Genomic DNA, 22473 nt, shown 5'->3' with positions numbered 1-22473 from the left:
TAAATTTTGAGAACCACAGATGAGATAATCTTCTAAGCTGAGTGAACCACCCTTTTTTGATTCTTCTCTCTTTAATGCTTTCCAAACTTGACTCCACAGACAGGAGATATTTTAGATTAGAAGCCAGAGTAAAACTGGGAGGTGATAGGATGCAGAGACAGAGAGGAATTATAAGGGACCATGTAAGTAAACAGGGCTTGTTAGTATGTGACTGAGTTCTCTAGATGGAAGCATGCTGGTGACAGTCTGGCTTTAGAGCTAAGTTTTGAGCCTCCTTACAGTTGCAGGGTTTCTCTGACAAGATGCCAGCAAGTGAGTCACTTTTGCCGAGTTTCATGTAGCTGGCAGAGAGGTTGAAAATGATTAGTAGGATGGGAGTGGGGAATATCTTTGAAAGTTAAAAGAATTCAGGGCTGCATTTCAGAGAAATGGGCAATCACAGAAAAATTTACATTTATTTTAAAAATCTGTTTATGATAATAACTTTGTGATAGGTTTGTGTCTTAATCACCATTCTATTGCTGTGAAGAGACACTATGACCAAGGAAAACATTTAACTGGGGGCTTGCTTACAGTATCAGAGGCTTAGTCCATTATCATCATATCAAGGAGCATGGTGCTGGAGTAGTAGCAAAGAATTACATCTGATTTACAGACAGAGCGGGAGGGTGGAGGAAGGGAGGGGGGAGAGACAGACACATATGTGCACATACACAAAGATAGAGAAATAGAGGGAGGGTGAAAAGAAAGAAGGGAGTGGGGAGAGGAAGAGAGACTAAGCCTGTCGTCATCCCCCAGCGCCCCATGACATACTTCCTCCAGTAGGATCACACCTCCTTATCCTTCTAATCTTTTCAAAGAGTTCTATTACCTGGTAACTAAGCATTTAAATATATGAGCCTGTGGAGGCCATTCTTATTCAAGCCACCATAGTTTGGCTTATTCTGAAACTGTTAGTCCTCAACTGACCTCACTTAGACAATTGCAACTGCCTATTCATCTACTGACAAAACCCTGACACTGCACTTACTAGGTAGCTCTCTATGTAGCTTCAGGAAGACCTTAAGCTGAAATGCAGTCTTGCTGTTTTTGTGTTTGCTTAACTATAAAAGTGCTGCCTTGATAGAATAGGGCAGGGCAGTGTTTAAGAAAGGAACAGCTGTCAAATGTGAACTCTGGCTCTCACTGACAGCATTCCAACCAGAAACCTTGCTGTTGTTCATCAGACTATAATCTAAAAGAGTTTTATTTTATAATGAGTTTCTAATGCTACCTGTTTGGTTTTCCTTGTCAAAAGACTACTTAGACTTTGATAAAACTTTTCCTTTCACTTTAGTAACTAAAATCTGAATTATCTTATTTACATGACTAATAGTTTTACTTACTGTTACATTGTTGTTGTGAGAAGAAGTTAAGTACAAAGCCTCTGAAGAGCCTTTCCTTCTCCTCTTGTGGGGACAGAGCTGAGAGGCACTCAGAATGGTTTAGTTTGACATACTGTCCTAGAATTTCCTACAATACAGCCTCTAACAAAACTAGGCTGTCTCAAGTCCCTGGCAAACAGGATTGTTTACCTTTATACCAAGAAGGTTGGGAAGGCTGCTAAATCTGCCTACGGTGTGCTCAGACAGACTTTTAGGGGTTCGTGCTGTGAGACCCAAAGTCCTGATATATTTTCTAAGACTAAGAAGCACATCAGCAGGGCCTGTAGAGTTCCCTGTGTGCCAAGCGTGTCCCTGACAGGATCAAACAGGCTTTCCTTGTTGAAAATCGTTGTGAAGGTCTTGAAGGTACAAGCACAAGAGTCAGAAAGCAAAATAAATATGCAGCTTTTTAAAGTAATAATAATAATAATAATAATAATAATAACTCTGAAAAAATAATGTTACAGACTTAACCCTTTGTCATATTTGCTTCCATTTTTTTCTATGTAATTTGTATATATCTATTTGTAAAGATGACTGCACAAATAAAGTATAGACATTTTCTTATTTTGCTTTATTAAAGAAATACAACATTGCAGATAGTTACAAATTCTTACAGTAGGCATATTCATTCTTATTCATTAATACAACCAGTCTTTGATAGCAAGATGAGGTCTTGGTGAGCATCTTCTATGGTAAAACTCAGTGAATTTCCTTGAATGCGTGCTTGGAAGTTTTTATTGCTTTCAAACTGTAACTTGAGATTCATGAACAGAAATTGTAGGGTGGATTTAGAAGGCAGCTTCACCTGTAGAGATTCAATTTGTGTCTGATACTTTTAATTCAAAACATTCCTAGACTCAGTTGGCTAAATAAACTGTATGCTATGTAGTCAATTAAATCGTGGTTTAGTAACATAGAATAACTCTACTCAGAGGCATTTATGACTTTATCTGCATTACAGCCCCGCTTTGTGTTTGCTCTGTATATATGCCTATGTGGGCATGCAAATGTGTGAGAAAACAAAAATGTTGGGAGGTGGTATTTTACATATAGGTATTTCTCCCCCTTATTCTCCTGTGTGTATTTTCTGAAATCTCCGTAGTATATATGCCTTATTTTTAACATAGTGAATAAACAAGAAACTTTTTTTTTTTTTAAAGACACCCGTCTCTGGTCTGTATGTGGAATAGTTAGCATTTGAAAACCTTGTGTTGTTTTCATCATGATAGACGATCCCTTTAATCAGAGATTGCAACTGTCTTGAACCATAGTGGGACAGCGTGTGGAAACAGCCATTCATTTCCTCAACAGGATGCATACCCATTCTGCACTCCCCTCCATTTATATCTGACAAATATGTAGTCTGTGGCAGAATCCGGAGATTTGGATTCTGGAACCAAAATGCTCAGTTGCTTTAGTGTTCTGTTTTAATTCTGATTTCTTGTAGAAACAACACCCTTTCTTCTCTCTCGTCTTCCCTTTCCCTTCCTCTTTCCTTTTCCTTTCCCCTTCCCCTTCCTTCTCTTCTTCTCTCTTCTTTCTCTCCTGGCAGTTCTGGGGATGGAACCCTGGGTTTTGTACATGATAAGCAAGTGACTGTTATAACAATACCCCTAGCCTAACAGTCAGTCTTAACATTCCAAAGTGTTGCTTTTCCCTAGGAGGATTTAGGCCCTAGTTGGTATTCATTCAAGGTGGTATTCTCTGCCTCAGTTTGCCAGCCTGTCTCTCTGGTTTCATCTCACTGCTAAGAGTTGTTACTTCCACTGAGCAGCAAACCCTAAAGCTCCTTTCTCCTTCATAACCTTATTGAAGCCTTTTATTTTCTTTATAGTTAGTGTTATTTACAGTCAGGTTTGTGAATGACTGAAACCCCCACATAAAGGTAGCTTAAACAAGCATACTTGTACTTCTGTGTCATCCAAGAGCTCTGCAGTAGACTAGGCTGGAAAGAGTATTTGTACAGTGTCAGTGACCCAGGCACCTCGTGTTATGTTGCTCTGCCATTCTCAGCGTGAAGCTTCACATCAGAGTCCAAAATAGCAGCTCCATCTGGTGAGAAGGGGGAAATCAACAGAGAGGGAGCCCTTTATTTTTAAGGATGTTTACTGGAAGCTTTATGTACCACTTCCAGTTAAATATCCTTGATTTGAACAATCACATGGTCTCACTAGTTGCAGGGAAGACTGGGAAGTGTAGTTTATTTCTGGAGGCCGTGGTCAGATAAATTTAGGCACTGTATACTGAAGCTAAATACATTTTTACCCACTGTAGCATACCACAGTTTGTGATTACATATCTACTTAAAATTACTATTTTTAAAATGTCTTACTAAATGGTTTCAAGAACACAGATTGCTGACAGTGGGAGTGGGGGTGTTTCTGACTCTTGTCTGCTCTTGGGACCCTTTTTCTCCTACTGAGTTGCCTTGCCTAGCATTGATATGAGGGAATGTGCCTGGTCTTATTGTAGTTTATTGTGCTGTGTTTTATTGATGTCCCTGGAAGGCCTGCCCTTTTCTTGGTGTGTGTGGGGGGATGGAGTGGTGTGGATCTGGGAGAGAGGGGAGAAATGGAGGACCAGGGAGGAGGGAAGCTGCCGTTGGGATATATTATAGACTAAATATAGATATATTAGAAGACTAAATTATTAAAACTAAATTATTATTAAATTCCCTGTAGACAGGGAATTTGTTTCATTTCCTTCTTTGCCCCTAGTATAGTACTTCCTGTAATATCTACCATTTTGTTTTATTTGGAGAGAGCTAACCCATGCTACCATGAGTATGTAGAGGTTGAGATACCTTGTAGGAGTGGTTTTTACTAGTTTGTGAATTCTGGGCATCAAACTCAGGTTGTCAGACTTGTGTAACTTTAATTTTTTCAAAATCTATTTTTAACGATGGTTCCTGAACTCTTTAACGTCTCTTGTAGCCCACTACCCACCAGAAGTAGTAGGAAAGAAGTGATACAGGGGTAGGGGTGAAGGGGTGGGGAGTGGACCTGTTCAGAAAGGTTCTTTGGGGCAACTTTTGTCTGTGTTGTCTGGAAATTGGAAGTTCAGTTCACAGGTTAGTGGCAGCAACTCTGTCTACTTGTAAACACTTCCCATGCACCAGCAATCCAGTTCGGTAGAGTTGGGGTAGCAAACACAAATCAGCAGCAGTGGCACTACCCAGCAGAGACAGCTAGGCCTCAGACTTGGCTTGAGTCAGCAGGAGCGACCAGGAGGAGCGCCAGGAGAAGTTCTCAGCTGTGCCTGCTTCAGTGAAGTGAAGATCTGCAAAGACAAGAGACCAACAAGTGTTGCACAGCTAGCTCTATAAGCAAACCAAGCTCAGACTCCATCACTGTGCTTTTTATACTCTCTCTAAACATCACGTGTCTTCCATGGGCCTTGCCCCAGCACGTGCATCTGTCTCAGCTGACATCACTTTGCCAATCAGCCGAGTCCATGGAAATGAGAAGAAACTGCAGCACATCACCAGAAGTTTTTTGGTGCATTTCTCTCTATGGAGTCCTGACAAATGGAGCTCAACTACTCAGTGTAAGACAAACCAATACGTGTGCATTGTTAGCTAAAAATAGTTCATTATGTGTCATTTCACATGCTACTTTAACAAAACATCCTTCCTTCTGTGTCTGCTTCAGTGAAGCGTTCTTTCACGAGTCTGCCTTCGTCTTTCACTTGTGTCCAGTTCAGGAAAACACTCCTTCACTTGTTTGTCCCAGCAAAACATCATCCAACACAACTGTCTTTCTAAAGAACCCTTAACTTCAGACTTGGCTGCAGGTGCCCTCTGAGGCATCTCATTGGCCCTTTTATAATATTTGGAGAGACTAGTGTATACCACAGAAAAATATTTTGTATTTTTTGAACAGATTTTATCTGACTGATCTTTTCTGTTTCCGGGTTGTTTTTTTTTTTTTTTTTTTTTAAAGATTTATTTATTTATTATATATGAGTACACTGTAGCTGTCTTCAGACACACCAGAAGAGGGCATCAGATCTCATTACAGATGGTTGTGAGCCACCATGTGGTTGCTGGGATTTGAACTCAGGACCTCTGGAAGTGCAGTCAGTGCTCTTAACCACTGAGCCATCTCTCCAGCCCGTTTTTTTTTTTTTTTTAAATTTTAAAGAGCAGTGTATCTTGACCTTTTGATTCAATATATTATGAATGTTTCTTGATTTTTGAGTGTTCCTTTGTTTGTTTGTTTTGGAAACAGGGTCTTACTACATTGTCCTATAGGCTATGTAGACCAGATAAGCCTTGAAGTCAGATTTACCTATCCTGTGGGCTGCAATTTAAGGTGTGTGTCAGCACTTCTGTCTTTAAGTGTTCTTTTAAAACATGATTTTCCACACTCTCAAGTATTTGACTATTCACAATTTAAGAAAGTTTCCCCAGTGATGATAGTTTTTTCCCTTTTTCTTTTCTATTTTGAGTATTTTTATGGTTAATATTTTTCTTATGTAAATCGATTGTTACTCTGATTGCCTTAGATAAATTCCTAGATATGGACTTGGGTATAGTGTCCAGCTCTTATCATAGCAGTTCTATATTATAAACTAGTTGTAACTGAGTGGTTCTATATTATAAACTAGTTTAACTGAGTGGTTCTATATTATAAACTAGTTTAACTGAGTGGCTTATACTAATTTTCACACTAAATCTACAGGTCACTTAGAGTTTTCTTGATCCAGATAGCTTCAACCAAATAGATCTGCTTTCATTTTTGTTTTGGCTGGGCCTGCCTCCATGATTGTAGATATGCTTATGATTACTTTAATATGTTTATTCTGAAGCTTAGCATGAAGAGACTAAACCTTCCTTCATAGTTTATCACCAGAGCACAAGGTCAAACTACTAAATTCATACTGAGACTCTGTTGGCATTAGACTGTTACTATCCTATGAGTCAAATCAAGCTATGTGACCAGGCCTTGCAAAATTAAATGATAAAAGATATGGATGAAAATTTTAAAGCAACTGAAAATGATCCACAACTATATTTGGTCAAAGGCTATAAGGAAACTTTTATCAAATTAAAAATAAATAACAAGCTAGTCATGTGCTTCGTGTTTGTAATGTAATGCAGACCAGGAGATTGAAGATTACCTCAAGTTCCAGGCAGGCCTGGACTACACAGTGAGTTCTACGCTAGCCTGGGCTGAAAACTGGTGGAAAGAGAGATAAAGTAGCTCGTGTTTTCTTTCATATACAGAGTCTACTCACACACAGACAAGAGCTGGAGTCAGGAGAGTGACCACCAGTAGGAGGAGAGGAAGGATGTAAGCAAGTCGAGGCAGGTTGGATATGACTAAGGTGTAATGGAATATGTTCTTGTGTGAGAATGAGAGACTTGAAATTCATTGAGTGCTGACTAGGAGTATTAATAAACAAGACATAGTAATTAAAAAACAAACTTCTTTTTACAATTTATTTCCAAATAACCTCCAGAATGCTTTTCTACAGAAGGCACTCTGGGAAACATTGTGCTGTATGTACCATGCAGATTGTTGATGTGAGTCCATGCTTACCTGAGTTTGAATGTTTCAAGGAATGTGCTATTTGCTATTCAGGAAATCCCAGAGATCTGCCCTTTAGTCTTAGTTTTTCTTTCCTTTCACTCTTTTTTTTTTCTTACTCTTTTTGGAAAGATAAAATCCTTTATTGTCTGTGATCCTCTGTGTTTGTTTCTCTAACTGTGTTTAACTTATTCTGTCACTTTATACAGACTGTTTTCTCACAGTAGATTAGGTACTTTTCTGGGTTTAACAGATAATTGCCATGTATGGAACCATTTTCAATTGACTATTTTAGTAAAATAGATTCTGAAGTCTTTGGAAAGATCTCTGTCTGCTGTAACTATGTTTCCTGTGGATCGTACGAGTCAGTTGTGGTGATGCACCCCTTTAATCCCAGCACTTGACAGGTGAATCTCTGAGTTCAAGGTCAACATAGTGAGTTCCAGGCCAGCCAAGCTACTATAGTGAGACCAGACCCTGTCTCAAAGAAAACAAACCCAAAAATAAAACAAAAACAAAAACAAAAACAAAACAAAACCAAAAATCAATCCTGTGCTTATAATAACATAATTTGAGCCAACTTACTATATTAGTTGGCTTCATGCTACTATACTGAAATACTTGGGGTAATTAATAAAGAATTTTATAGGCTCAAAATCCAAGAGCAGATAGCCCTGTGCTTTGATAGTCTAGTAAAGTTGGAACATCCTAGCAGGAGCAAAAGGCATCACAAGCTGCTCTTATCACAAGGCAAGAAGCAGAGAGAGAATGAGACTGGGTCCTAGTGACGTCCAGTAAGGCCCTACCTTCTGAAGACTCATATCAGCTTCCAATAGGGCTATCACCCTGAGGACCAGGCCTTTGCATGAGCCTTTTAGGTACACTTCAGTTTTCATGCCATGGATGCTAGTAGGTGATTTGACAATGGTGAGTAGATAGGAATAGACCTAGGAGTGTATTTCTAGTGGGATAGTGGTTAAGGTTTCATATTTAAACCATTTAGCGCATCTATTTCTTACGTATGGGAGGTTTGTACAGGTTTAGCAGGTACATGTGTCTGTTGAGTGCATCAAATCTGGGGAATGTGAATTCTGTTTAGATAGGAATTGCTGCGTTTAGTTGCACCATTCACTTTATGTGTGACTCCTTCATCCTTATGAGAAGCTTTGACTTCTAAGGAGCTAGAACAACCACATTTAACTCAGACACAAGTGCATCTTTGTAGTACATACACTGGGACATTGCCTTTCTGACGTAGCCTTGACTGATGTCAGTGTACTCTTCATTCAGTTCTAGGTAGTGAATTACTTTGTAGGATTTTATCTATTAAATGTTTTTGGAAATAGGACATACATTAAGCAGAATAGTTAACATTTCTTTAGTTCTCATTGTTTTGTGGTTAGGTGAATTGGTTACTGTGCTCTAATATTGGTAACCTGACACTAGACTAGCTCTGGTTTGAACTAGTACCCATAGAATGTTCCCTCTTTCACAATTTGGTTAGTATGATTGGCTTGTATTTTTGGCACCATTGATAAGTGGGTTTCCCTTCGATATCCTAGTATTATGGCTAGAGACCTATCTTTTTATTTATACAAAGCATCCCTGAGTGTCAGTCTAGTTCATGCTGCCTGTGTAATATTTATGTGAAACCACTTGACGATTTGTTTTCTGAGGTTATTGTCACTTATGTACTTGGGACATCAGCTCCTGTTCCTTTTCATCTAATACAGGAAATATAATATTTCAGATTTCTCCTGGGGAAATCTTACTTGTTTATTTGGGCAGAGGTGGAGGAAGGACTTAAGTACTAGCAATGGATGCGAAGGTTTTAAGAGCAAGGTTTCATGTATGTGACTTGATCTAGTTCCCAGTGCTGCATTAGCTAGCCCATGCTTTTCACTTTTATTCTTGTAGTATAGTTGCCAGTATTTTGAACTTGTCTGGTTAAATATTTGATGATATCTTTAAGAGTGAAGCTTGGTGGAGTAATGATGCTATTATTGCACCAGAGTGTGGCAGAGGAAACAAAGGGAGTCCGTGACTGGATGCTGCCCTCTGTAACAACAGTGTTATAGAGGAGGACAGGGAGGAACACTCTATGTCCTCTCAAGAACTTGTTCCTGTTACTTAGCTTCAGTGCTGGCAATGGAACTGAAAGTTCAATTTGAAGTTCTTATCCCTCACATGAGGTATGTTATATTTTGACACAGGGACCTATACTCTACCGTATGTTCTTCACTCTTTGCTGGACTCCTTCTTAGCTTAGAGCAGTTGTTTCAAGCTAGTGAAACCCAAGCTAGTACCTATTCTGGTGGACCTGTTTTCAAGAACCTGGATCTGTCTAGATCTTTCATGGACTTTCTGTATTTCAAAATGTTTAGGGATTCTGGCTTCTAGGACCACATTATTCTAAATTGTAGGTGAATGATAGTGTCTATCACAGGTGCTTTACAGGAGCCAGTGTAGCTCTGACTCCACCTTTCAACTATATTAGGAACTTAATTTGTGTGTTTGATTCTCTCCATTTATTCTGTTTTTCTCTAGGAGCTGTCTTTTTTTTCTTATGCAACACCCTCCTCCCCTACAACTTACACACACATACAGGCCTCAAACTCTCTTGTAGCCAAGTGTGACCTTGAGCTTCTGATTGTCCATGCCTCAGCTTTCCAAGCATTGCAATTACAGGCATGTGCCACCACACCAGGCTAATCTACTTTCTGAAACTTTCCAAGAATCTGATGCATCTGTGTATTCCACATGCATTTATTGAGAGATTACTATGGCGAAAGGCATGGAACCCCAGGAAGGTACAGAGAATGAAAATCTTAGTATCATTCCCTAAGGCTGGTCCCTGTAAGGCACGGAAGTTCATTAGTACAGACACTTGAGCAGATCTTTCTCTCTGCTCATTTTGTATCCTTCTCTTACATTCACAGCCCGTAAGTCCCCAGTGTCAGTCTTTTCTCCTAAACTCCATATCTTCTGCAACTGGATTTTTCCCTCTTTGCCTGGCACATTCCTATTTACTTTTTGAGGACCCTTTTGATAGTCCTTTAGAGAGCTTTCCTTGGCTTCTCTCCACCCTCCTCTAGGCATAGCACACATGCTTCTTGGTTTGGTACATAATGTAGTACTTTCTTATAACCATTGAATCATTGTGATCATCATTAAGGTCCAGTAGGTCAAGAGCTGTTGTCTTATTAACATCTGTACTCATGAACTCTAGCATGGTATGCAAGGAGAAGATACAGTTGAGTATGTTAATTCATTAAGCATTCAGGAGGGTAATGAGGTAGCCATGTTTATCCATATCATGGATGTTGACCATTAAAAGATTCCCATTCAGAGAGCCTCATTCCTTCCTTTTTGTGTAGAGATTTTTAAAATTGTTTCAAGATTTAATTTAATTTTATCTGTTTTGAATGTTTTGCCTGCATGCATATTTGCAACATATACATGTTTGATGCCTTCAAAGGTCAGAACCCTGGGACTGGAGTTACAGGGAGTTGTGAGCCACCTTGTAAGTGCTGGGAGATGAACCCTGGTACTCTAGAAGCAGCTAGTGCTCTTAAACACCAAGCCATTTTTATAGCCCCTGGAGAGGTTCTTAATATCATTTCTTGTGTTAATGTTTTAAGGATGTTCAGAGTAGGTTCACATCAGTTTCATAAAAGCAAAGTTTTATGAAGCAAAGTTGTATAAAGAAATAAAAGAGTCTGAGGTTAATTGTTCTAGGATCTTCCTATAGTTTGCTACATGACTTCCCTCTGAAATCCTTCATTTTCCACCCCATGCCTGCATGCCAATGGCTGCAACCATTCAGACTGGATCATATAAAATTATCAAACACTTAATTTCTTGGTTATACTGTATTTTCTTCAACCTAGAGTATTTTTCTACCTTCCTTTCTTATTGCAAACCTAGGGTCTCTGCCTTTGTATTAGTACTCATAGGATAGTGTGGCCTAGGAATAGCCAAGGGAGACAAAACAGAATGCTGTAGAATGTGGTGTGTGCGTGATACCTATGTGGGCATGTTCTGGAACTATGCTTTGACTGAATGGAAAGATAGGTAAAAAGTGAAAAAACCCTTTAAAACATGAACATTATAATTCCCTTTTTAAGAAATATAAAATATTAAACAAATCATTTGTTCTTAGGCATATTGTCATTTGTACTTGAAAAGTATAGTAACAAATCCAAGCTTATCTAGAATTATTTGACACAGGCATTCTTAGTGCTTTTCTTCTCCCAGAAGTGAGATTCAAGAGGATGACCATGGAAACTTGCTACTCTTAACCTTGTATTTGCTTTAGTTTTGTTTGCTTGTTTGTTTGTTTTGTAATGAGTATATGCTAGGTTGTTTGTTTTGGTTTTTGAGACAGGTCTCAAATATATAGCCATAGCTGGCCTGGAACTTGATATACAGATCAGGTTGGCCTCCAATTTATGGAGATCTAACTGCCCCTGCCTTCCGAGTGCTGGGATTAAGGGAATGCTACCTTAAAAACCATTGACAATACTGATACAGAAAATCACACATTTAAATGTGTGTATGTATTTATATGTGTTGACAGATGGTTCTGATTCATTTTTATACATTGAAACACCTGGGTGACTAGTGCCCATGTCAATGAACAGAACGTTAACATCACCACGGTAACATTGTTGTTTCTTCTGCATTTTACCAGTTCCCTCCCCAGAGACTCTTAATAGGAGAGATTAATTTGGGGAACTGGATCTACACTTTTCTGTCTGATGTATTCTGTTTAATATTGTTTATGAGATTACATCTGTTTCTTTTGCTGTTTAAAATTTTTGAAATAATTATAGATTCACAGGTAGTTTCTTTTTTGTAATTTTAAATCATTAAAGAATGCTTTGTTGTTTCCAGGATTTTTCTGCTTTAGGATCTGTTGATGTAGTAAAATGCTTTCTTTTTTGTAAACCAACAGTATCTTGGTCTGTGGCTTTTGCCTAACTCGTATCATACATCTTTAACCACGTGCTTGTCAGTCTCCTTCCTCTATATTGTGAGCTTCTGTGAACTATATCCTTTTTACCCAAAAATCAAAATCAAAACCAAACAAACACCCCCCCACCCCCACACACATACAAAACCACTTAGTACATGCGGTTTTCATACAGTGGTGCTTCACAGTTTAAAGAAATGAGTCTGGTCTGCCATTCGCAGATTGGACTAAAGCCTACTGAGTTCTCTGACCTGGTTTTCTTATCTGTCACCGTCAGGTAAAAGGAAGTCCCTCTGAAAGTGACTGATGTGAATGGGCTCACAGCTCCCTGTCATGAGAATGTGTGAGTGTTAGCTCCACAAACACCTCCAGGACCAAGGAATGTTGTCGGTGGCTTTCTCTGTTGATCACAGCCTGCTGACAGATACTATTTCTTGTCGCAGGATGGCTGTTGAAGCTCCATCTTTGCATTTTCACATGCCAACATCTCAGGCAGGAAAAGGCCTATTTCTCAAATGCCTTTTTCTAAGAGCAAGGAAAACTTTAATTAGAAGTCTGTCATTAGACTTTATATCTTGTTGACTCACCTCTGCCCCATACCAACAATTAGCTCCTAAAGCTAGAGGTCCACCTCTCAAGTGTTTGGAGGGTGGATAGGCAAACAGTATTATTTGTGGTTCAGAAGGAATCAAATTGGAATGGATGGGGAATAATAAAAGCTGAAAAGGCAATTGACATCATCTGTCTTTCTACTCGTGTAAATTAGACGCAGTATATAGATGAAGACGCTTGTACTCACAGACTCTAATTTTTCAGTAGCCATTTGTGTTCATCACTGGTTTTGTGAATTATTTTGAAAGTCTACTTTTGTAACTCCAGTTACAAAAAAAAGCAAAGCCATTTTGCTGTTGCTAAAACAATACATTATTAGAAAGTAATTTATTTCAAATGTCATTACAGATATTTTAAAGTAGTCTGTAAACCATTACCATCATCACCCATGCTGTTGAAGCAAAGGAGCCTGGTGTCCTTTGCTTACTAATACCACCACACTGGCATTTCAGGAGTCCCAGGCTTAGCAAAATACATATAGTATGTTCATATTTCCATTTTTTAAAAAAGTATTGAGTACTAAATGGCAAGCCAAGCCAAACATCTTCCTTTCTTTTCCTGGTACGTTAAGAGTGAAATAAGAATGCAAGTAGCAGTTTCCTCTGTACCTAGTGCCCTCCTGGTACTTGGTTGGTGGAGAGGCTGCTTTGTAAAACTTCTGTCTCCAAAGGCATTCCCAAGGGTGATTTGCTTCTGCTTCAGGACACAGGCATTGGTTGAGTCATAGAGTTAAGCCACCTTCTTCACAGCAGCTCTGTCTGAGGGGACAGTGATGATCAGTTTCTCAACATGCCTTTGCTCTGAAAAATGAAGCTCCAGAAATTTTCAGTTGATTTGTTTGTCACCTTTCTTCCTGTCCCAACTTTGCTACCTTTTAATAGACCCTTTCTAGTCCTTTACGCTGTAACAAATTGTGTCATTTTGACCAAAGATGTTAAAAGGAGAGGTCTGTTGCTATCTTTGTATTATTCAGGGCTCATGTCTTCTGGTGCTGGGCAAGTGAAAGTTCCTTCCCTTCAGCACAGAGGAGCTCTCTTTCAGAGTTTTGCTGTCCGAAAATTTAGTGAAGTTGGCTAGTATGTTTAACTTGATAGAACTTGAAATATTCTCTTCTGAGCATGTGATCTCATTTTAGCATAGAAGTTTGTCATGAATCAAAACAGCTTTACAAAGGATTTTGAGCTAATTCACAATTATTACCTTTAATTAAGAATTGAATAGTAGTAGATTTATTTATTTATTTATTATACCATTTAGCAATTCAGCTTTTCCATGGAAAATTTATTTGACTTAAAAAGATACCTGTAGTACTGGGTTAGAAAGATAGTTTTGTGATTAAAGGCACTGGCTGGCTTCTTTTCCAGAGGACCCAGGTTCAGTTTCTAGTACCCATAGGGCAGCTTATAACTATCCACAATACCAGTTCTAGGGATCTGGTACCCTCTTCTGTCTTCCAGGGATACCAGATACACATGGTACACAGACGTAGTACATAGATAGGCAAAATGATTGACACATAAAATAAAAAATAGTAATTAAAAAAATCTGTAGTGAGTTGTGTATTGGTAACTCTCTGAGTGTAATCCCAGTTCTTGGGATGTTGAAGTAACAGGATGGAGCATTTATGAACTGCCTTACTATATATAGTAAGCCCTGTCTCAAAAGCAATCAAGGTTGAGTGGAGACTCCCACTCTAAAACCCTCCAAATCAAGTCCTGACAAAAGTCACGGTAGAGATAACAGTTGAAAGCTGTTTATAGGCATCTGGCTACAAGTCTGGGAGAACTCACTTTTTTCACCCTGATTTGCTTGTCATGTGATGTGAGGGGGATGAAGTGGTATCTACTGTTTGTCAGGAGTGCTTCTGCCATAGTTTTGTACCACTACCTGATACAGTTAGATAGGACTTCTCAAATGGCTGAGGAACTTTCTAATTTTTACTTGACTAGTTGTCGTGTCGTCGTCGTCTTCTTCTTCTTCTTCTTCTTCTTCTTCTTCTTCCTCTTCCTCTTCCTCTTCCTCTTCCTCTTCCTCTTCCTCCTCTTCTGCTTTTTTCTTCTTTCTTTTTCTTCCCCCTTCCCCTCCCCCCTCCTCCTCCTCCTCCTCCTCCTCCTCCTTCTTCTTCTTCTTCTCCTTCTTCTTCTAAGATATAAATCCCTTTTGTTATTTTAGAGTGATCTTCCAAAGAGAAATCGATTAGCTCTCCAAAGACTGGTAATTCTCTAGAGTATCCAGAGATTTGCTCCTGGGCAATTCTGGTTTACCATATGATTTTCTAGATGAAATTATTGGAACTCAGCTCTTCTCTTTCATTTATGTTTTGTCTAAGGCTGCTTTCTTATATTACATCAGTAGAGGAATCTCAACAAAGACCTAGAAAGCTTTATGCTAGCTATTGTCTGGTCGGTTATAGAAAGTTTGCTTGACACCTTACTCTAGGGATCTAGAGAAACAATCAGAAAATACTAAACTATGAAATATTAGCGTGCGTTAACAGTCTATGGCAGAGGACTATCATGGACTATATGTGGCTCTGTTTCAATCAAACCAAAAGCAAAGCAAACAAGGAATGAAGGAACAGTGTAGGAGAAGATGAGTGCCATATTGAAATAGGCATACACTGAAGATCTAAAAGCACCCTTAGACCCAGGCCAATCTCTCATTCTTTCCAGATTATTTTAAACACTTCATAATTCTCTTGGCTACTTTTATAGCTGTGTTAAGACATAATTATTAATTAATAAGCTACACCCCCTTAAGTCTCAGTGTTGATGGTATGATATGATTACAGAAGTCAAGTTGAGGAGCCTATCTACCACTTCTGGATGTTTTCTTATATGCCTATGTCTTGGATATCCTATTCTTTTTCCCCTAGTGCTTGGTCCCCAGGCAAGCACTAGTTTACTTCTTGTTGCTGTACATTTCCTTACAGATTGTAGGATTTTAACAGATGGGCTTGTAAAGTGTATACTTTGTATTGATTCTGATTTTTTTTTATTTTTAATTACTACACATAATCTTCTGTAGTCATTCATAAGTGTCTGTATGAAGCTGGGCTTTCATTTCTTGTGTCAGTATCTCAGGATGTCCAAGGTTGTATGGAAGATATAGTTTCTTTTTAAAAAAAATATTTATTTTTATCTTGTGTGAATGAGTATTTTCCCTGAATTATGTCTTTGTACCATTGTTGTGTGACAAAATTTTTCCCAAGGAGAAACAACACAAATGTCTACTCAACCCAGATCCTGTCATCTACCACAGACCAAAGGACAAAACCACAGAAGTCCAATTTGAATGAGTTTCATTGGGGATACTTACAGGATTATGGGTAAGGAATTACTTAGAAGAGCAGAAATGACTCTAAAGACGATGCATCACCAAAGTTCACACAAGCCTGGGTGACAGCTCACAAATCTGGGAACCTGGAGCACAAGGCACAGCCTACAGAGAACTTAACAGTCTAGAGAGTCTCGATTCCTAGTGACTCTTCCAGGCAGCTTGGCTGGGTTCTTCCAGGTAATTGGTCTCCTCTCAGAATATTCCTTGCAGCTCTCCTTCACTTTGTTTGAAAGGAATTCTCAGCTTTTATTTGTTTACTCTGACTGGGAAGGCCTAGTGAATCTGGTTAGTTTCAGAGACTTCCCAAAGTTCTTTTGAGTTATTTACTTTCCTGCTTAATTAAGGAGGTTCCTTGTAGGATGGAATGTTTCAACATGGAAGGAAACTGTTAAACAATAATCATGCTCGTGCCTAGTACCCTAAGAGCCAGAAGAAGAGGTTAGAGCCAAGACCCAGTGCAGGGATCCTTGGAACTGGGCAGAGTTACAGATGGCTGTGAGCTGCCATGTGGGTTCTGGGAACTAAACCTGGGTCCTCTGGAAGAGCAGCCAGTGCTCTTAACCACTGAGCCATCTCTTCAGGCTATTTTTAACTTTTTAATAAATGCCAAATGCTTTCCAAGGTGGCTTGCCATTTTGTATTCCCACCAGGAAGCATAAGAGAAAGCTAGTCACTATGTATCTTTAATACTTGATTCTTAAATCTTAACAGCCAGGCATTACCCTCAACCCAAAAATAAGGCACATGGAGATTTGGAAGGGACATTGCAAAGGAACTATAAGCTTAGACTCTTGTGTCAGCAAGAGAATGTGTACAGAATGCTGGGACTAGTGGAACAATAAAGAAAAAAAAAGCTTAGTTCACAGAAAGATTGGGAAAGGAAATTAAAGCCATCATCCTGTCAAGTGATAGAAGAGACTTTAATCAACAAAAGAGAGGAATATTTCTGTAGATCAACTCACAAGACCCCGTGCTTGAATAATAGAAGTTTTGAAATCAGAGAATGGAAGAAAATGGAGAAGAAAAATTAATTCTGTGACTAACACAAGGAATTTCACCACCACTAAAGGGCGTATAATACGATATTAATATATTCTACTTAGCATCTAATGCTATGAATAGAAAAAAGCACCCTCACTGTATCAAGGCAGATCATTTATTGTAAAACAGTAAAATTAGGATCAAAATACCTAAGCTTCCTTAGAGGAAGAGGAATACAAAACCAGTTACAAATGGGAGATTGGTCATCAAACCTCTTTGCAACCCAAGAAGCTAGGACTCATTGAGAGGATGAGGATGGTTCTGAAAACCAAGTAGAATTCTGTATCAAAACCATCTCTTGATCATGTCTTGGGATAGAGGGAGAGATAGTTTTAGAAACAGAAGGTCATAAAATGTAACTCTCACATATATATCAGCTTTGAGGATGTTCTTTGTTGAAATAAGAAAATAAACCAAGAAGATGAAGATAGGAATCCAGAAAATTCAATACAAAAAGGATGACAGAACATGTTTGATGTGACAGTTGTACAAAAGTCAGAGAAAACAAACCAGATAGTGGTGGCACTCATCTTTAGTCCCAGCATTCAGGAGGCAGAGGCAGGCAGATCTCTGTGAGTTCAAGGCTAGCCTAGTCTACAGGGTGAGTTCCAAGACATCCAGGGCTACACAGAGAAACCTTGTCTGGAATAACAAAACAAAACAAAACAAAACAAAAGAAAACAAAACATCTTAGTAAATAGCATCAGGTTGGCCATGAGGGTGGAGGAATTTACAAAAGATGTAGCCAGGAAGATGGAGGAGGAGGAGGAAGAGGAGGAGAAGGAGAAGAAAGAGGAAGAGGAAGAGGAGGCTGCTAAACAGGAGGAAAAGGAGGCTAAACAGGAAGGCCATAGGGTATCTTTTGAGCCATTATCTGACTTTTTATAGTGTCTTTGGGGTGCATAGGGAAGAATGAAGATGAGAATAGAGAAAACCAGGTAAATGATAAAATGAGGCAGGTTTTAGCTCCATGAGTAACAAAATGTGCCAAAATATATGTATAATTATAGGACATTAATTACCCTACGAAGCACTGTTACATAAAGAATTCTAGTATTATAAATATTCACTACTAATTTAGCTAGAAATTACAGTTAGTCTGATGGGCTTAAGGTAGGAGGAAGAGTAGTGGAAGTAAAGTTCAGTTATCTGTGGCAAGAATTCAGTGCAGTAACCCAAATAAAGTCACATATATACTATGTGTGCATATAATATATATGAATGAATATATATAATATATATCTATGAATATATATGAAGTAAATATCTAAAGGAAGTTCCTAGAAGAGTTGAAAGCTATTTTGTCAAAGAATAAAGATATATATGAAGAGAGTTGGTTCTCAGAGCATTTGTAATTTTTTTAACATTAAAAACTTTTATGTTACATATATGGGTCCTTTGCCTGCATGTATAAACGTGTACCACATGCATGCTCAATGACCCCAAAGGCCAGAAAAAGGTACCAGAACCCCTGGATCTGGAGTTAGACACATGTGTGAACTGCCATGTAGGTGCAGGGAATGAAGCCTGGGTCTCTACGAAAGTAACCAGTTCTTTTAACTACTAAGCTCTGTGTATTATTTTGAAACAAAGTCTAACCTTAGCTCTGTGTATTATTTTGAAACAAAGTGTAACCAACTTTAGTTACACATTGCTTGGGCTGGCAAGTACCTTGAACTTTAGTTACTTTTAGTTACTTTAGTTACTTTTTCATTACTGGGACTAAAATACTTAAGAGAGGTCAGATTCATTTTAGGTATGATGTCAGAGCCCATGTGAGCCCATGTGCTTAGACAGAACACAGAAACTTATTTACCTGGTGATAGACATGGAAAGAAAGGAAAACGTGAGCAGGGCCAGTCAAGATATGGCACATCCCCAATAACTTGTTTATTCTCTAGTGTCCCAATATGCAGTTGTGTTATGGATCCACCCAAGAATTAGCCGTGGATTAAATTAGAGCTATTGTAATCTAATTGTCTCTGGAAGGGCAATCACAGACATATTCAAAGCTATACTCTACTTATCTCTTAGGTACATATTAAGCCAAGCAAGTTGACTAGTCCTGCAGTCTGCCACCTGTCATAGGCTGTTAGGGCATCTTAAGCATCTTTCTGAGGAGAAGGTGCATGGCCGCTACATTTGGTTAAGATGTTGCTGGGAGTTCAAAAGTTTAAAAAGGCATATACATATTAGTCAGTTTCTTTTCTTGGTGGAGATTATAATCTAGGCCACAGCATTTGATAGTTACCCTTTACCCTTAAACTGATAACCACAAAATGTAAACTTCCTGAGGTCTGGGATTTTGCCCATTTTGTTTATTGATGGACTGGAACACAGCATCTGTGGAATGAAAGCCTATTGCTTGAGTTATTTCATCCTCACTGTGTGCGTATTGAAAGGTTTCCCTGAGCTTTTCAGGGATATGGGTATATAAACAATTATAATAAATATGAAATCAGATTCTCTGTGTGTGGTGCCCAGAAAGGGGACAGTCTTCTCTAGGCTTAGAGATATTGGCAAAGTGCTTTTAACAGAGCTGATTTTCTCAGCTGAGTGTTGGAACTCAACAGATTTTTTTTCCCACCAGAATGGGTATTAAGTGGGAGTTGTATTTGTTTGGAAACCTACATATATCATTTGTTCCTGTTCTTGTAACTATATGTTATGGTTAGCTATTACTAATTTTGTAGACTTAGGAAAACTAAGTAGTTTCCATGAAAACCACATCGAATGCTTTGAGATGGGTGTTTTAAAGTATATTAACTACATATATGAAAGTATCATAATGATACTTATATGGTTATGTGGTTATAAAACCACATTGTTTTATATAATTAATATACACTAATTTTTTTGCTTCAAAATTATTTTATGTGTATGGTTAGGTGTTTTGTCTACATTATGTCCGTATTCCATGTGCATGGTGCCCACAGAGGTCAGAAGAGGGCACAGGATCTCTTGGAACTAGAGTTGCAGTCAGTTAAATGAGCTACCCTATGGGTGCTGAGAATCTAATCCAGGTCCTCTGGGAGACTAGCTTAAGACCAGTTAAGTGCTCTTAACCACTTAACCGTCTCTCCAACCTACACACTAATATATTTTTTTAAGTTTTTACCATACTTTAAAAGTTAAAAATGGAAATGGTCAAGAATGCTACTGTCACAGCTATATTCTGCACTCTTACCCATAAAGCTCTATAAACCAAAGGTCTGGTCCAGTACTGTAAGAACCAAATAAAAGTTCATTTAAATTAAAATGAAGTACTTGGATATTGGTATGTTTATCAATTTTTTAAAATGAATCCTTGATATATGTGGCTTTTTTCCCTATCGGATCAACTAGTCCTGATCAATACTTACTGTTTAAGAGAACCTCTCCTGAATTACTACAAGTTACTACTAAAAGTGAAATGTGATCTTTCACTGTTTAGTCATTCAGATATTTATGGAATGTATATTCTGTGGAGGCATTCTGCACAACTCCACAATACTGCTGATAGGGCTTCTCTTCTTGAAGAGCTTACCAGCCAATGGTGTGTTCCTGAATCAAAATGATTATTTTAACAGTTGTAGAATAGTTATCAACATAAAATCTGGTCTTTGTGATGAAGGCCAAAGCCACAGTTATCTGTAGACTGTTGGGTCTTAACCCCAGTTTATACCCAGAATAAACTGAAAAGATTTTGAAAAACATTGCATCTAGGGCTATGTTGAATGAGTTTCTGGGAGGGGACCAGGAATTCAGAGATGCTTAAGAATAGGCAGGATAACTGTAGTTAAGGTAGTTGACAATGCCCAAATTAGATCTGATAATTTCAAGTTGATTTGACATGGCATTCTTCCTGAATCATCTGGGGTCCAGTCTACTATACTTAGTGAGTTTGTCAACGTTAAAGAGTTATTGAAATCTTCCTAGAGAACAAACTTTAAATACTATAAAATAAAGGGATTTGTATGATATTAATACTTTAGTTTTCAGCTTTTCCTTTGAGAGAAAAAAATCAAAGAAAGGTAAGTTGACTTAAAGGTAGAAGTTTGCAATTTTAACCAAAGTGTTTTAGTTTTCAGAAATGTTTTATGACTCAGAGGCTTTATTAAGGACAATTTATATCTGTCTATATAAATATAGATAGATATATGCATATATATGCTGTATATACTATCTTCTTTAAACCTGAGGCTTATTGAAATACTGGGGTTCTTTTTCTTACATCAGAAATAACATGTAGTCATTATATGTGGTGAGAGCAAAGACTAACTGATGATGAAAGGTATTGACAACAGCCTTCATCTCTCCTCCTCTCAGTATGAATTTTTTGAGATGTCTCATTTGCAACCCAGTCTGCCTGAAACTTGCAGCAGTCCTCCTGCCTCAGTTTCCTGAGTTTTGGGATAACAGGTGTGCACTATCACACCCTGCAACGTAAGAACTCTTAATGGAGGTGTCCATTTGTTGTTGGTGGTGTTGTAGGTGTGACACATGTATTGCTTTTCTTCTGTGTTCTTTGAAACCCAGTTGCACATTTATATGTTTTGTTACATGTACTACTCAGAAGATGGCAGAGTAGTCTCTTTCTTTAGGTATATATTTTCCCTTGTACTGATACTTTCCAGATCAGGCGCATATGCCAGAGGAGATTATAACTTGAGTGTCTGTGAGAGAAATAATCTAGTGTTCCATGAAGCCAAGTATTTATCAGACCATGAAACCAAATTCTAGAATATATATTTTATCTAATCATGAATTTTGGATCAAACTGGCAATCTAAATAGTTCAGTTCTATCCTTGAATAACATCACTTTGAGGCAGGCCACATAGTTGAGACACAGTGAGGGTTTTACCTTGTGTAGTGCTAGCTTCCTTTTCTTGATTTGCCCTGGTGTGAGAATTTGCCTTATGCACCCCGTAAGTGCATTTGTGTGCACATGAGCACTTTCTGCTTTTTGAAGGCGGGATTGCTCACTTCCCTTTCTGTGATCTGGTTGTTTACTCCTTATGGTGAGCATGGTGATACTGTTTGGGCAAATAACACCCGAAGGCAGAAAGACTTTGTTAACAGAAAGGGAAAGGGAAGCACTTGTTAGTATGTGAGGCATGAGCTGCTTTGATAAAGATTCCAGAGTCCCACCAGGGCAAAAGATGAGAGAAGTACTAGCAGGAAGGAGCAATTTAGCCTGCAAGTATCCTATTCCTTCTATACCTTCTTAATTAGGAATGACTCCTGTGTAGTACTTAGCAGTTTGGGAAGTTTGCAAAGTAAACAGACATGCCCTCTGACCAAAGTTCAGGAACCAGATGTAGTAAGGTTGAGTTATTTGGCTGGTGTATTACTTTCTGTCTTCCAGTCACAGAAGCTCAAGTCAACATTATTGAAGCAAAAGGAATTCTTTGGCTTATGTAGCTGGCAAGTTTGAGGATGTGGCAGGTCTCAGGTGTGGATGAAATGTTCAGTCTTCTCTCCTTGGCATCATTGGTGGTACACAGACTAAGCTTATACTAGCAGGTTGCCTCTAGCAGCTGTAGGCTTGAACTTGCTTTTTTTTTT

The 22473-nt window shown here is 38.5% G+C and overlaps 1 protein-coding gene across 8 annotated transcripts in view; it reads left to right on the top strand.

Moving 5' to 3' along the window:
* The window catches only part of Phf21a (PHD finger protein 21A), a 176476-nt gene that overhangs the window by 46517 nt on the left and 107486 nt on the right, over positions 1–22473 (top strand). The gene's annotated exons all lie outside the window — the stretch shown is intronic.

The sequence above is a fragment of the Grammomys surdaster genome, unplaced genomic scaffold, assembly GCF_004785775.1.
Source record: "Grammomys surdaster isolate TR1022 unplaced genomic scaffold, NIH_TR_1.0 338, whole genome shotgun sequence".
NCBI lineage: Eukaryota > Metazoa > Chordata > Mammalia > Rodentia > Muridae > Grammomys > Grammomys surdaster.
This window is presented reverse-complemented; position numbering and strand designations above follow the sequence as displayed.